Genomic DNA, 15,752 nt, shown 5'->3' on the forward strand with positions numbered 1-15,752 from the left:
CTTCACATCAGGTGACCAAAGTATTGGAGTTTCAGCTTCAACATCAGTCCTTCCAATGAATATTCAGGACTAATTTCCTTTAGGATTGACTGGTTGGATCTCCTTGCAGTCCAAGGGACTCTCAAGAGTCTTCTCCAACATCACAGTTCAAAAGCATCAATTCTTCAGGGCTCAGCTTTCTTTATGATCCAACTCTCACATCAATACATTACTTGTATTAAAATTTTTTTTTCATTGCTTTTATGTACATACCTGGGTGTGGAATTGGGGTTGGTGACTGTATTTGTAATTTTCTGAATTGCTAAAATGTGTTATATGGTGGCTGCTGCATTTCAGCTTACCACTTGTAATGTCAGTGTATTTCAACAACTTTTATTTGTTTTTATTATTATAGTCATCCCAGTGAGTGATAAATTGTATCATTGGGCTTCTATTTGATTTTGGCCAACAACTTAAAATTTTGAGCATCTTTGCATGTGATTTCTGGCTATATATATATATATATATATATATATATCTTCTTTGGGGAAATAGACACCTAGTTTGCTAATTTTTCAACTGGGTTTTTTGTCTATTCATTGTTGAGCTGTGAGCTAAGCTGATACATTCTGGAGAGAAATGCCTTATCAAATATAGGCCATACAAATATATGCTCCAGATCTGTGGTCATCTTTTAAAACAGAAAAAAAAATTATAATGATAACAATAAACTCTATTTTCTTTGTTGCCATCCCTATGTTTTCATAAATTGGAAATGATTGCCTAACTCAAATTTAAGAAAATTATGTCCTATATTCCCTTTTCTGAGCTTATTTAAAATTTTTCCTCTCTTGCACTTAGACGTTTAATCTATTTTGAGGTAATTTTTATATGAAGAGTGAGGTAGAGGTCCAACTTCACTTTTTGCATTTGTGTATACAGTTGTCCTAATATCATTTACTGAAAAAAAAAAACAAAAACTGTTATTTTCTATAGAAATGTCCTGGTATTCCTGTCAAAAGTAAATGACCATAAATATTTTACTTATGAACTCTCAATTATATTCCATTGACATAGCTTTTATGCTAGTACCACACCGTTTTTACTAATATATAGTCCTGTAGTAATTTTCATAATAAGGAATTAGTTTTCCTCCAACTTTGTTATTTATTTATGGGCTGTTTGGCTCTTCTGGGTCCTTGTGTTTCCACATGAACTTTAGGATCAGCTAGTCATGTTCTGCCAAAAAACAGATGCTGGGGTTTTTATAGAGACTGCATTAAACTTTCAATTAAATGTGAAGTGTCTTGCCATTTAACAATGGTAAGTTCTCCATACCATGAACATGGGATATCTTTCCATTTATTTAAGTCTTCTTTATTTTATGTCAACCACATTTTGTAGATTTTAATATACAAGTCTCTCCCTTTCTTGTTAAATGTATTGCTAAGCATTTTTAGTCTTATTTTATGACATTTTGAATTCAATTTTTCTTAATTTCATTTTCAGATTAACCATTGCTAAGGAATATAAATGTAACTTTTAAAATTTATCTTCTATCCAGTTTAGTATTTCTAATAGAATTTTTTAAACTTTCGGATTTTCTGTACCCAAGATCATGTCTTTCCATGAGAGACAGTATTGCTCCTTCCTTCCCAAGCTGGATGTTTTATTTCTTTTTTATGCCTAATTGTCCTGACTAGAAACCTTATAAAATGTGTAACAGAAGAGGCAAGAATGGAATTCTTTGCATTTTTTTTTTTTTTTTCTGATCTTAGGGGCAAACATTGAATCTTCTCTACTTAAAGTCAAGTTATCTGTACATATTTTGTAAACACTCTTTATCACATTGTGGCGATTACCTTCTAATCCTACTCTGTCAAGTTATTTTATCATGAGAGGGTGTTGGACTTTGTCAAATGCTTTTTTTTTTTTAATTTAGTTTATTTATTTATATTTACTTTTTGGCCTCTCAGGGCAGCACGCAGGATCTTCGTTCCCTGCCCAGGGGATCCAAACTGTGTCCTTTGCAGTGGAGGCATGGAGTTTTAACCACTGGACTGCTGGGGAAGTCCCTCCAATGCTTTTTTCCTGAGTCTCAGTTCAGTTCAGTTCAGTCGCTCAGTCTTGTCCAACTGTTTGTGACCCCACAAATCGCAGCATGCCAGGCCTCCCTGTCCATCAAATCTGTGATGCCATCCAACTATCTCATCCTCTATCATCCCCTTTTCCCCTTTCTGAGTCTAGTGAAAGTCGTTCAGTTGTGTCGGACTCTTTGAGACCCCATGGACTATACAGTCCATGGACTTCTCCAGGCCAGAATACTGGAGTGGGTAGCCTTTTCCTTCTCCAGGGTATCTTCCCTACCCAGGTCTTCCTCATTGCAGGAGGATTCTTTACCAGCTGAGACACAAGGGAAGCCCAATAATACTGGAGTGGGTAGCCTATCCCTTCGCCAGTGGATCTTCCTGACCCAGGGTTCGAACTGGGGTCTCCTGAATTGCAGGTGGTATCTTTACCAACTGAGCTATCAGGGAAGTCCATGGTCACAAAGAGTGGGACACGACTGAGGGACTGAACTGAAATGAGTGAGATGATAATTCAGTCTGGGTCTATTGTTCTCTTAATATGGTGCATTACATTGATTGATTCCCTTGTTAACCAACATTGTATTCTTGCAAAAATCTCCCTGGTTGTGGTGTATATTCCCTTATATATGCTGTTAGATTCAGTTTGCTGGTATTTTGTTTAATCCTTTTGAACCTATATCCATAAGAGATATTGGTCTGTAGTTTTCTTGTGATACCTTTGTCTGTTTCTTTTCTTTCTTTCTTTTCTTTCTTTTTTTTTTTTAATCAGGGTAGTAGTATGCTCATAGAGTAGGTTGGTAATTTTCCATCTTCTATTTTATGAAAATATTTTTGGAGAACTTGTGAGAATCCTTCTTGAACTTGAATCAATTTGTGGAATTTACTAGCAAAGTTATCCAGTCCTGAGCTTTTCTTTTTAGGAAATTTTTTGATGAATAGTGAACTCTTATTCCGTATTGAAGGTCCATTCATATTTTCTACTTTACCTTTTTATTAAGTCAGTTTCAGAAGCTTAGTGTGCTCAGACTTCTATAAAAAATTACCATAGACTGTGTGACTTAAATCGGAGAAGGCAACCCACTTCAGTACTCTTGCCTGGAAAATCCCATGGATGGAAGAGCCTTGTAGGCTGCAGTCCATGGTGTCACACAGGGTTGGACATGACTGAAGCTACTTAGCAGCAGCAGCAGCAGTGTGACTTAAATAAGAAACACTTATTCCTCATACTTCTGGAATATGGGAGGTCCAAAATCAAGTCACTGGCAGATCCACTGTCTGCTGTGGGCCTGTTTCCTGGCTTGTGGGTGTATATTCACACACAGAGCAGAGAGGAAGAAGCCTTTGTGTTCTCTTTATAAGGACAATAATCTCATTCATGATGACCTAATTACTTCCCAAAGCACCCTGCTTTTAATGACCTCACACAGGAGGTTAGGGTTTTAACCTGTGAATGTCAGGAGGACACAAACATTCAGTCTGTAAAAAGTAGTCTGTGTCTTTCTAGGAATCTGTACATTTGATTAGGAATATCATATTTGTTGATGTACCGTTGTTTATTTTCTTTTTGAGAGACTGGTAATATCACACTTTGATTTGTGATTTTTGTAATATAAATCTTTTTTGTTTAGTTTCTTAATATATGTAAATATATATTGGTTTTGTTAATCATTTCAAAATTTTATTTTTTGGATTTTTTAATTTTTCCTATTCTTTTTATATTTCCTATTTTATTATTTTTACTCCAGTATTTATTATTTCCTTTATTATTCTTTCTTTGTTTTAATTTTCTTTATTTGTCTGACTTCTTGAGGTCGAGTGTTTAGTTATTTATTTTAGATTCTTCTCCCTTTTCTTTGCTTTAATTTTCATTCTTCTGCTAACTTATTGAGGTGGAATATTTAGTTATTGATTTTAAATCCTTCTCCCTTTATGATACAGGTACTTATAGCTATATGTTTTCCTCTAAGCATAGTTTCAACTACATTCATAAGTTTTAGTATTTTTTAATTGACCTTAATTTTTTTCCATTTTCTTATATGATTTCTACTTTAACCTATATTTGACTACTACATAAGCAGTAAGTTTTGTAATTTTTAAATTGATGTACATTTCAAAAAAGTTTTGTAATTAGTTTCTGCACTTACTCCATTTTTGGTCAGGAAAAAGGAAAAAATGTGGCTATTTGAATTCTTAATATTTCTGGGAATTAAATGATATCATCCAAGTTTGAATATCAGAATGTAAGATACATACAGCATTTTGAATAACTGAAAATAATTATAATTTTAAAACAAATCAGATATGAAGGGAAAGGAGTCTTGAAAAGATATATTAGTGACAAGCACTCTCCTCCTCCATGGAGTGAAAGCATGCATATTTTCTGAAGTCCTAAGATGCTGGGTAAAATATACAAATCTATAAAGCTCATCATTGTGAAAATTAGACTAGAAACTTTTCAAATTGCCAGTAGGAAACTTTGTGAGCCTGAAAATATGAATTAAAACAGCAGAAATTATCTTTCTAAGAAACTTGACTAAATAAACATTCAAATTATAAAAGTAGCAAAATTAAAATTAAGTAAGAAAGAATGCATCAAAGTCTAGTAAACATAATGAAAAAATACATTTAAAAATCAGAATAATACTTTAAGGTGTTTATTGTAAGTAGGAAGTGGTCCCCATTGTCACAGTTATGAATTAACATATGGCGGATATAAACATTGAGGGCTTCCCCAGTGGCTCAGTGGTAAAGAACCCTCCTGCCAATGCAGGAGACATGGGAGATGCAGGTTTAATCCCTGGGTTGTAAAGATCCCCTGTTAGAGAAATGGCAACCTGCTCCAGTATACTTGCCTAGAAAATGCCATGGACAGAGGAGCGGGTCAGGCTATAATCCATGGGGTCACAAAGAGTCAGACATGACTTAGTGACTAAACAACAACAACAGATAAACATTGAGAAAAGTGGCAAAATGGCTCATTTATTTGTGTGTGTGTGTGTGTGTGTGTATACATACATATATAATCAATAGCCTCAGATATGCAGATGACACCACCCTTATGGCAGAAAGTGAAGAAGAACTAAAAAGCCTCTTGATGAAAGTGAAAGAGAAGAGTAAAAAAGTTGGCTTAAAGCTCAACATTCAGAAAACAAGGATCATGGCATCTGGCCCCATCACTTCATGGCAAATAGATGGAGAAACAGTGGAAACAGTGGCAGACTTTATTTTTGAGGCTCCAAAATCACTGCAGATGGTGACTGCAGCCATGAAATTAAAAGACACTTATTCCTTGGAAGGAAAGTTATGACCAACCTAGACAGCATGTTAAAAAGTAGAGATGTTACTTTGCCAACAAAGGTCTGTCTAGTCAAGGCTATGGTTTTTCCAGTAGTCATGTATGGATGTCATGTTGGACTATAAAGAAATCTGAGCACAGAAAAATTTATGCTTTTAAACTATGATGTTGGAGAAGACTCTTGAGAGTCCCTTGGATTGCAAGGAGATCCAACCAGTCCATCCTATAGGAAATTGGTCCTGAAGGTTCATTGGAAGGATTGATGTTGAAGCTTAAACTCCAATACTTTGGCCACTTGATGCAAAGAGCTGACTCATTTGAAAAGACCCTGATGCTGGGAAAGATTGAAGGTGGGAGGAGAAAGGACAACAGAGGATGAGATGGTTGGATGGCATCACTGACTCAATGGACATGAGTTTGAGTAAAATCCAGGAGTTGGTGATGGACAGGGAGGCCTGGCGTGCTGCAGTCCATGGGGTCGCAAAGAGTCAGACATGACTGAGTGACTGAACTGAACTGATATATGTTTGTGCATGCTAAGGCACTTCAGTTGTGTCTGACTCTGCCACCCTATAGACAAACCATAGTCTACCAAGGTCCTCTGTCCATGGGGTTCTCTAGGCAAGAATACTGCAGTGGGTTGCCATGCCCTCCTCCAGGGGATCTTCCCAACCCAGGGATCTAACCCGTGTCTTTTGTGTCTCCTGCATTGGAGGAGCATTCTTTACATGTTCTTTACAATATTCCACCACCTGGGAATATTGCTAGAGATAATATTATAAAGTTGGAAGTTTTCCCAAGTTAGCCTTTAAATTGAATGTAATAAAATTTAATTTACCCAAAGAATATGATTTAAATTCTCTGAAGAGAATTTTGTTTAATCTTACAAATTAACATCATAGCCCATTTGAAAAAATTGAATAGGTTCAAAAAAAAAGAAAACAAAATGAATTTAAAATATAAAGTATAGGTTGTGGTGGAAATGAGTCCTTTCACAATTAAAAATGTGTTATGAGACTTCAAAGAATTAACATTATTATTTCATATACATCAATGGTATCATTATCATAAACAAACCCAAACATATATGAGGATTTAGATTACTCTAAGGTTTGCTTCAATGAGGGCATAAGAATTTGTCAAGAAATGCTATTGTGATTATTTACTCACAATTAAAACCCAAACATTATGATCCTAATTGGTCAAAGCTAAATATAAAAGGGAAAGCAAATAAAATATAGAAGAAAATATAAATATATATTATTGAGATAAATTTTTTAATCAATATTAATAATAGCAATATCTAAATTACATATCGGAGAAGGCAATGGCACCCCACTCCAGTACTCTTGCCTGGAAAATCCCATGGATGCAGGAGCCTGGTAGGCTGCAGTCCATGGGGTCTCACAGAGTCGGACACGACTGAGCGACTTCACTTTCATTCTTCACTTTCATGCATTGGAGAAGGAAATGGCAACCCACTCCAGTGTTCTTGCCTGGAGAATCCCAGGGACGGGGGAGCCTGGTGGGCTGCGGTCTATGGGGTCGCACAGAGTCGGACACGACTGAAGCGACTTAGCAGCAGCAGCAGCAAATTACTTTTAGTACATGCCGTCACATTATTCTAAGTACTTAATCATTTAAAAATACCCCATTTTTTTTCCAGATTAATAATATTGCCAAGATATCTGCTGGGGGATAAAAAGCCTCATAAACAATTTGAATTGTGGGATATATATTATGGTTAATTTCTGTTAATGACAAAAAATTTCACGGAAATCCATTAAAAATTAATTAATTAAAAGAAACAACAAAAAATGGAACACCCAAACAGAAAAATGAGAAATTTATATGGACTGGAATTTCACAAAGAAGACCCAAACACCCAGTAATGACATAGAAAGGTGCTAGCCTTTGGGAAAACATGTACCTCTAAACAATGAGTTCCCAGTAATTTCTTATCCATCGAATGACAGCCCTTGTGAATTGTGGCAAAAACCACACACCCTTCAGGCAAGAAGGAAAATTGGCACAAATATTTCATAGGGCAGTTGCCAATAAGTACTACATTTAAAGTACACATTAAATTTTGATGAGCAATTCCAGGCTTAGGCATTTAAATTATAAATATAGTTTTAAAGAATTGGAAGACATGTAAGCAAGGGTGTCAGAAGAGCATTATATTCTAAAAAAATTCTAAAAATTAAAAAACCCTCATATTATGAATATAAAAATATGTTTTCAGAAAAATTAGATTAACCTAGAAATGTGTATGTCCAGATATTGTGGAAAAGTCTGCCATTCATCCCCATGAGTGTGCACAACCTCAAGTCTGTGACTGACATGATAGACTGGGGGTGTGCTTTAATTCTCAGCTCACAAGTAGCCAACCATGCAAGGTATTGGGTGTAACACTGTTCTCCCATGCATAATAGGGAAATTCTACTTGAATTCTTGTTCATGTATTTCCACCTCCACTTAACTTACCTTTCCAATTTGTGCCTGAGAAATCAGTCATCATTCAACTTAATAAGCAATACAAAAGGCCACATTAGCCAAAATTTTCAGGTGTTTTCAAAGAAGATCGGAGGTGACAAAGTGATTTGATTCTCTCCATCCTGACCTGCTCCACAGTGGAACTGCTGGAAACAACTCGTCATGGGAAAGATGGGAGTAAAGGACAGAAGGGTGGAAAGAAGTCCCCACAAACTGGGAAATCAGCCAGTCCTGCCAACACATTCAGCTGTAGATACATCAGGGACTGTTTGCAAACATCTGGAGAAAAACCGTCATATGTTTGAAACTCAGTGTCAAAAATGTGCCAAGCCCCTGAAGGCTTTACCAGTTAACATGGTTACAGAGGAAAAGGCATGAAACAGATGTGGCTACGTTGGGAAATCACTCACACCTCAGAAACGGACACCTCTCATGTTTTTCTACATTAATTCAGATTATAGGCTGTGCTCAGTGTTCCATCGTGTCAAATTCTTGGCGACCCCATGGACTGTAGCCTACCAGACTCCTCTGTCCGTGGAATTGTCTGGGTAAGAGTACTGGAGTCGGTTGTCATTTCCTCCTCCAGGCGATTTTCTGGATCCAGGGATCAAATCTGTATCTCCTGCATTGGCTGCCAGATTCTTTACCACTGAGTCTGAGTCACCAGTGCATACATTTTTGGTCGCTCAGTCATGTCCTATTCTTTGTGACCCCATGGACTGCAGACCGCCAGGCTCTGCTATCCATAGGGATTCTCCAGACAAGAATACTAGAGTGGGTTGCCATGCTCTCCTCCAGAGAATCTTCCACACCCAGGGATCGAACCCAAGTCTCCTGCCTTGCAGGCAGATTCTTTACTGTCTGAGCCACCAGGGAAGCCCTTTAATTCAGATTACTTCATATACTAGTTCATCAACTTGTGAGATGAAAGCTCAGTGAGAGATTGATCTCAAAAGTGATGATAAATGATACTGAATTACAGCAAGACTTAGAAACCTAGGCGTCCTTGGCCATGCGGCTGATTTGCATGTGATGATCAACATTAGCATGTAAATTTGTTTTGATCTCGATTTTAATCCTAGAACATTTTCTTTAATTCTCACATAAAACACATAAGACGAAAGAAAAGCAATTCACAGGTTTTGTTTTAGTTCACTAGATTTTGACAGCTAAGAATCTATTATAATTATTAAAAGACCTTTAATAACTTTATTAAAGTATATTTAGCAGGACTCCAGAATACTGTGGTTATTTTATAAAACTTTAAGTAGGATTAACTTTCTGAGAGTTTAGGACATTAATTATATTTAGCACTTTTCAAGTCACAGTCCAGTTTCATTTCTGTTCTATCTGAGATGATCCCACACAACCTCAGTTTTTGTCACATTACTGTCTTTATTTTAGGAAACCAGGCTTGGCTAGTCTGGTCCCCTAGTCCCCTAGGGGCCTAGCCCAAGAGGAACCACAGAAATTCTGCTGGAAATCAAGGTCCCTCTTTTTAATCAAATACCCACTCTTTCCACAATACCCTCTTTCTGCCACCATGTATAGTTAACAAAGATCCTTGGGTATGATTTGAGGGTCAATTACAAAAAGCCCTGGTTTTAAAAATCTTGTGAGTGTGGCCTTGTATGGAGTTTTATTTTTTTTTCCAGCTGTATTTTATTTTTGTTGAAGTATAGTTGATTTGCAATGTTGTGTTAATTTTTACTGTACAGCAAAATGATTCAGTTATACATATAAATATGCTATTTTTTTGTATTATTTTCCATTATGTTTTATCACAGGATATTAATTATAATTCCCTGTGCTCTACAGTAGGACCTTTTTGTTATCCATTCTATATATAACAGTTTGCACCTGCTAATCCTAACCTCCTAGTCCCTCCCTCCTCCACCGCTTCTCCCTTGGCAACCACGTCTGTTCTCTATATCTGTGAGCCTGTTTCTGTTTTGTAAAATAAGTCCCTTAGGGTCATATTTTAGATTCCACATGTATGTGATATCATATGGTGTTTGTCTTTCTCTTTCTGATACACTTCATTTAGTATGGTAATCTCTAAGTCCATCCATGTTGCTGCAAATGGCATTATTTTGTTCTTTTGATGGCTGAGTAGTAGTCTGTTGTATATGTGTAAGACAACTTCTTTATATCTATCAATGGACACTTAGGTTGCTTCCATGTCTTGGCTATTGTGAAGAGTGCTGCTTTGAACACAGGGATGCATGTATAGTTTTGAATTACAGTCTGGATATATGCCCAGGAGTGGGATTCCTGGATGACATGGTAGCTCTAGTTTTGGCTTTTTGAAGAGCTTTCATACTGTTTTCCATACCAGCTCTACTGACTTACATTTCCACCAGGAAGTTTCCTTTTTCTTATGAAGTATTATTCACACAGTCCTGGAGGCCTATTGTAATTTGATTTCCCCTCTCTACTATAAGTAAAGCCAAACACAAGAACCCAAGCTGTGTGCAAAACATTAACATAATAAGAAGAAGAAAGGAAAAATAAAACTTACATTTCTGGAATACTGTCTAGTTTACCAAGTACATTCACATGCACCACTGCTTTTTACATTCACACCAATACCATGTAGAAAAGGAGAGCAGGGCTTATTATCCTCCATAGAGAATTTTACAGTCTGGTGGAGGACATAACACCTTTGCTCGGCCCAGATATAATCTGCTCTAAATTTTAGTTTGCCCTAAGTGGTAGTGCTACTTTCTTTTCATCCATTTCTCTACTCTTGATTGATCAGACCCTAATTATTTAACGTTGAGTTGGAATCAACCTTGCATCAAAACCGTATCACAGTTTTGAGACTCACACAAGAGTGGGGACTGGGCGTTTCAGACGTAGAATGCTTTCTGGAGCGTTTGCCTGACGCCTTCAGAGCCCGCTGTAATCATACATAATTTCTGTTATTTCACAGAATCGCTGTACTTCACTTATCCTGAATGCTCTGTCAAGGCGATGTGCTTAATTGAAAGAATCCATTGCCCAGTATCTACTGTTCACTCAGCAGCTGCGTGACGCCAAAGGTGTTATTAAAAAGAGCTCTGTCGTTCAGAAAAACACTTCAATTTCAATGTCTTCCGTGTTTCCCTGTTGCTATACGTGAGGTTTTATATGAATAAAATTTGTTTTATTGACAGGACCAAATTACATGAATTATGGCTATTTTGGGAAAGATGAGGTGGCAGTAAAGTTGTTTCTGGTTTTAGTTATGTTAAAAGTTAAGAGCCAGAAAAGGTACCCACAAATCTAAAGGTTATGCCAATAACAAAGAATAATTTTGGTTACCTCTGACCTCACTCTTAACCGGGTTGTTAACTAATAGTCCACTGATAACATCTTGCATGAAGAGATATTCTTGTTAAAATAAATTGTACTTGATTACATTGCTGTTTCATTTTTGAGCATAAACTCACATTTTCTTAGCCTTTGTAGGCTTTATAGGAGAGCATTACATTTCTCGAGGCATTTGCAAAGAAAAAGAGTTTGGATTAAATTTACAGTAACTTTGCCCTTTTCAGCATTGCATAAGTGCTCAAAATGCATTTGAAAGATAATACTTAAAACTTGGAGTTTGGAACCTTATTTTTGAATGTAAATATTTTAGCTCATTATAGTCCCAATTGTTCTGACTGAGCTTGGGTTTTTGCTTCCCTGTTTGGGTTCCTGAAGTGAGGTTTACAGTTACCTGATTCACTTGATTTCCAGACATTTGAACAGAAAAAGCTATCTGACTGAGCATGAAAAGTGTATTTTCCTCTCTACCCACATGTCTTAAAAAATGAAAACGATTTGCTTATACTTCTCTTCCCTTTCACTTCACATTTCCTTACTCGTCCGCTTCCCTTTACATATGAAAAAATAATTGGGGGATTAGAAAATGGGGATTTAAAAGTTGGAATTCAAAGCAAGGCCTTTCAGGAGGTATATACACTTGCAAGTGTGGTCTAAACACCACTTTGCCTTCATGTTAGAACAAGTCCTTCTGTCTGCCCTTCCTGTTGGACTCCAGCCGCTGTAGTGCTCGGGCTCCTGCTCTCATGGATGGTGTAGAGGAAATGAATGTATCTATCAGGTCACTCGCTTTTCAACTCAGATCTGTACGCCAATACTTTCCAGGCTGTCCCCAGGTAGCAGCTACCTAGGCTTTCTGTGTCTGGTCTTGCCTACTCAGGACCCAGAATTAATCCCATCTCTTTAAATCCCAAGAGTGACCCCATCCCTTTAAATCCCACCCACTTCTCAGCCTCCCTTTCCCCCCTCCCTGCCCCCTTATCTTCTCTTCTGCCCTTTGCCCTGCCTCTGTTACCACAGTCCAGGTCCATGGCTCCATCGTCTTTGGAACTAATACTCCGGCCCTGTTTCAAGTCTTTCCTCTCCCCAGCCCCAGCTTGCTGGCTCCATCCTTACACAGGGACGCTCATATCGACATCTACCATTCCACTAGCCCCATCTTCCACGGTTCACCAGTCTGTGGGACGCAATCTCAGCTTCCGTGATGAGACAAGTACTATAGTTGAGGCCCCTCCTGGGAGTCCAAGTCCATTATCTGTCATACCCCAGTGCCTCTCTTTCTTTGCTCTAAAATTCATTTCCCAGGGGGACACCGCTGAGCCTTCATCCTCTCTGGGGGGCATCTATTTTATCCTTTCTAGCACCTTCCCTTGTGCCCCAGATCTTGGAAATATTATAGGTTTCCTCCTTAAACTTCACTCCCACTTCCAGAAGACTGGCCCCCACTCCTCCCTGTAAACAGATTTTCCCTTTGAAGTACAAGTGGAATGTACTATGGGTACCCATGTTTCCCAGAGTCACTTACCACCCACTTTCCCTCCCCCTTGTTCATGGAATGAATTAAAATCTGGCTCCGAGTCCTCTATCACTTCAACTCTTAGCATTCTTGGCGACGTCAGTGGTGGTGCAGACAGCCTGTCTCACCCCAGGCCTTTTAGTTCCTTGATATTCTCACTCCTATTGATTTTGTTTCCCATCACGCTTGTGGGCACCCCTTCCCACAGGTACTTTTCAGCGACTGTATCACAGCTCTGCAACCTTCCAGAGCCCAACAGAAAGGATGACCTTCTCTGACCATCACCTCGTAGCTCTCGCATCCTTTCTTCAAATATCCTGACTTGTCACTTCATACCACTGAGACGTCCATCCACTGAAGCATCGTGCTTTCTTTATTTGCCATTTGGCTTCATGTCTGGCTGGAATACCATGATCTATCACTGGTATGAACCTTTCCCTTTTAGCAGCATTTCAACTTCTCTAATCTTTATTCCATAATCCCTCAATTAAATCTAATTTTTCTTTTCACATTCAGGCAGCATCCAGATACCTGAAAACTGGTGGGAAAGAATACTCGACTAGGCTGACTGCTGTCACTTTATATTCATGATGACTGAGCTCCACAGACCCCTTCTGTGCATCAGTCTTACTGTGTTTCTGTGTTTTTTCTAGTCAAATTCTCTTTGAAATAATCATTCACACATTGTCTCCTAACTAACAACACCCCTCTTTTCTTTCCCATCTAACGACCTTCTTTTTATTTAACTGAGAAATAGAAAAAAACATCACGGGGGCGCACTCTTCTCCCTCCTTCCCCCTACTCATAATTACCTTTTCCAAAATCACTGGTAGATTACGTGTTGTCAAGTCCAATGATTGATTTTGTTGGCATTTTATTCTGCCTTTCACCTTTTGACCCAGGGAATCATTTGTTGTGTTACTATTTTTTGTTTTCTTGAAACATTTTTAATTGGTTCCTGGGGCAATATCTGTTCCTGTTTTTTTCTATCTTACTGCCCACTCCTTTCTGAAATCCTCTATTAGATCCTTCATTTTGCCAGTTCCCAAATATTGAGGTGCCCTGGCTCTTTTCTTGGTTCCTTGTTCTCTGTCTACTCCCTCATCCCTTTAAGCATATGGCAATTCGTAGGTTTTCAATATTGTCTTTAACCTGATGACTCTCAAGGTTGACATTTCACATCCAGACCTCTCTCCTAAATTCCATACTAGGAATTCCAGTATTTCTACTGGGTATCTAATAGGGATCTTAATGGCAACTTGTCGGAAGCCAAGGACATGGGATGTGTATGTGCTCAGGCATGTATGACTCTTTGCGACTCCATGGAAAGTAGCCTCCAAGCGCCTCTGTCCATGGGATTCTCCAGGCAAGAATACTGGAGCAGGTTGCCATTTCCTTTTCCAGGGGATCTTCCCGACCCAGGCATCGAACCCATGTCTCCTGTCTTGGCAGGTGGATTCTTTACCACCGCACCACCTGGAAAGCCCAGGGCATGGGATAGGTACATGGAACCATCAGTGGTATTGATGGGACTTAGGATCAGCCAAGGTCTACTTGGGGGCCCAGGAAGTAACCAAATGCTGGGCTTTGGCAACTCTTCATCATTGCAGAAGACTACTGTGCTCTGCCTAGTCTCCCCGTCTCCACCCTCCCTCTTTTGTGAAGTTTCCTTCATTATTGCTGTACGTTACCATCCCAACAACCCTCCAGCCTGTTGTTGTTCCCAAGCAAGGTGGTTTCTATTCTGCTGCCAGGATAACTGAAACTACAGTACTCCCCGTGCTTGTCTGCACTGAGAAGCCCATTAGTGAGAGGGCGGGGGGAGGATATGGCCTTAGGTCTGATGCCCCCAGGCCCAGGTTCCCCCTCTCCACTGCCCAGGCACTTCTCTGGAAAGACCAAGCATCACACTGCAGAGACTGTATGATCCTAGATCAGAAGGTCAGCTCACCAGGACCCCTGACCTTGTTACACAGCAGCCAGAGCTTCTAATTCTCATCCTTTGTATTTGGGACTCACTGCCCGGGCAGATGAAACCCTTAGATGGAGCATGAACCCTGGAGAGTGGCACAGTGACCTTAGGAAAGACACTGTCCTCTTTGGGCTTCAGTTTACCCAATGGTAGGAGAGAGTGGGATGGACAGATGAGGGTTCTCTCTGCTCTTCTGAGCCCTCTTGTCAACTCCAGGTCTCAGTGTTGTTGAACCCCTTGTACTCCTGCTAACGGATGTGTAGCCTGTCCTTGCTGAGACCCCCAGGTCCTACATGACCCTGCCCCAACAGTCCCTCTGACCATGTCCAGGTCACTCTAACCCCAGCCCATCCTTCCAGCCATGAGGGCTTCCTTTCTGTCCCTCGTAGGTATCAGTTCTTCTCCCTAAGGCCTGTTGGACTCTGCCTGCCCTCTGCCCAGAATGCTCCTCCCTAGATAGTAATATCACTCAATTCTTCAGTACTTTGTTCTTTCTGTTCAAATATCAGCTTCCTAGATAAATCTTTGAGAATCCTACCTAGAAAAACACTTTTGTCATTTTTTAAAAAATTTCTTCATTGCATTTTTTGCTATTGTAACATATCTGTTTACTTTTTATTGTCTGTCTCTATTTTTATATTGTTCCATAAAGTCTTTTCTTTTTATCCTCAACTATCTTCTGAAGTAATTTCAATAGCTTCTCGATGAATATTTGTTGAATGGAAAAATAAATGTTATAGCCCCTGACCTTTATACTATGCTATGTTCATAAAAATTAAACAGGCAAGGTGTACAGTATAGAAGGGAGTAGATAATATAAACAAATGGTCTAGTTAGAGAAATACTTTAGTAATTTACCAGTAGGTTGCTTTTAACCAAAATAATGTAATTTGTTAAAGAAGAATACAATAATATCAAAGAAGGGACAGGATTAAAAAGAAAAACGTTTAAAAATATTTTTATTAGTTTTGTTTTAGTATTTGTTCTTCATTCTCTTTTTTCCAAGATGACAAAAACAATATTGAAAAAAGGAAAGAAATAAAACATCTATCTTTAGTGAAAATGGGAGTAAATCACAACTTCCAAACACTA

The sequence above is a fragment of the Bubalus kerabau genome, chromosome 2, assembly GCF_029407905.1.
Source record: "Bubalus kerabau isolate K-KA32 ecotype Philippines breed swamp buffalo chromosome 2, PCC_UOA_SB_1v2, whole genome shotgun sequence".
Taxonomy (NCBI): Eukaryota; Metazoa; Chordata; class Mammalia; order Artiodactyla; family Bovidae; genus Bubalus; species Bubalus kerabau.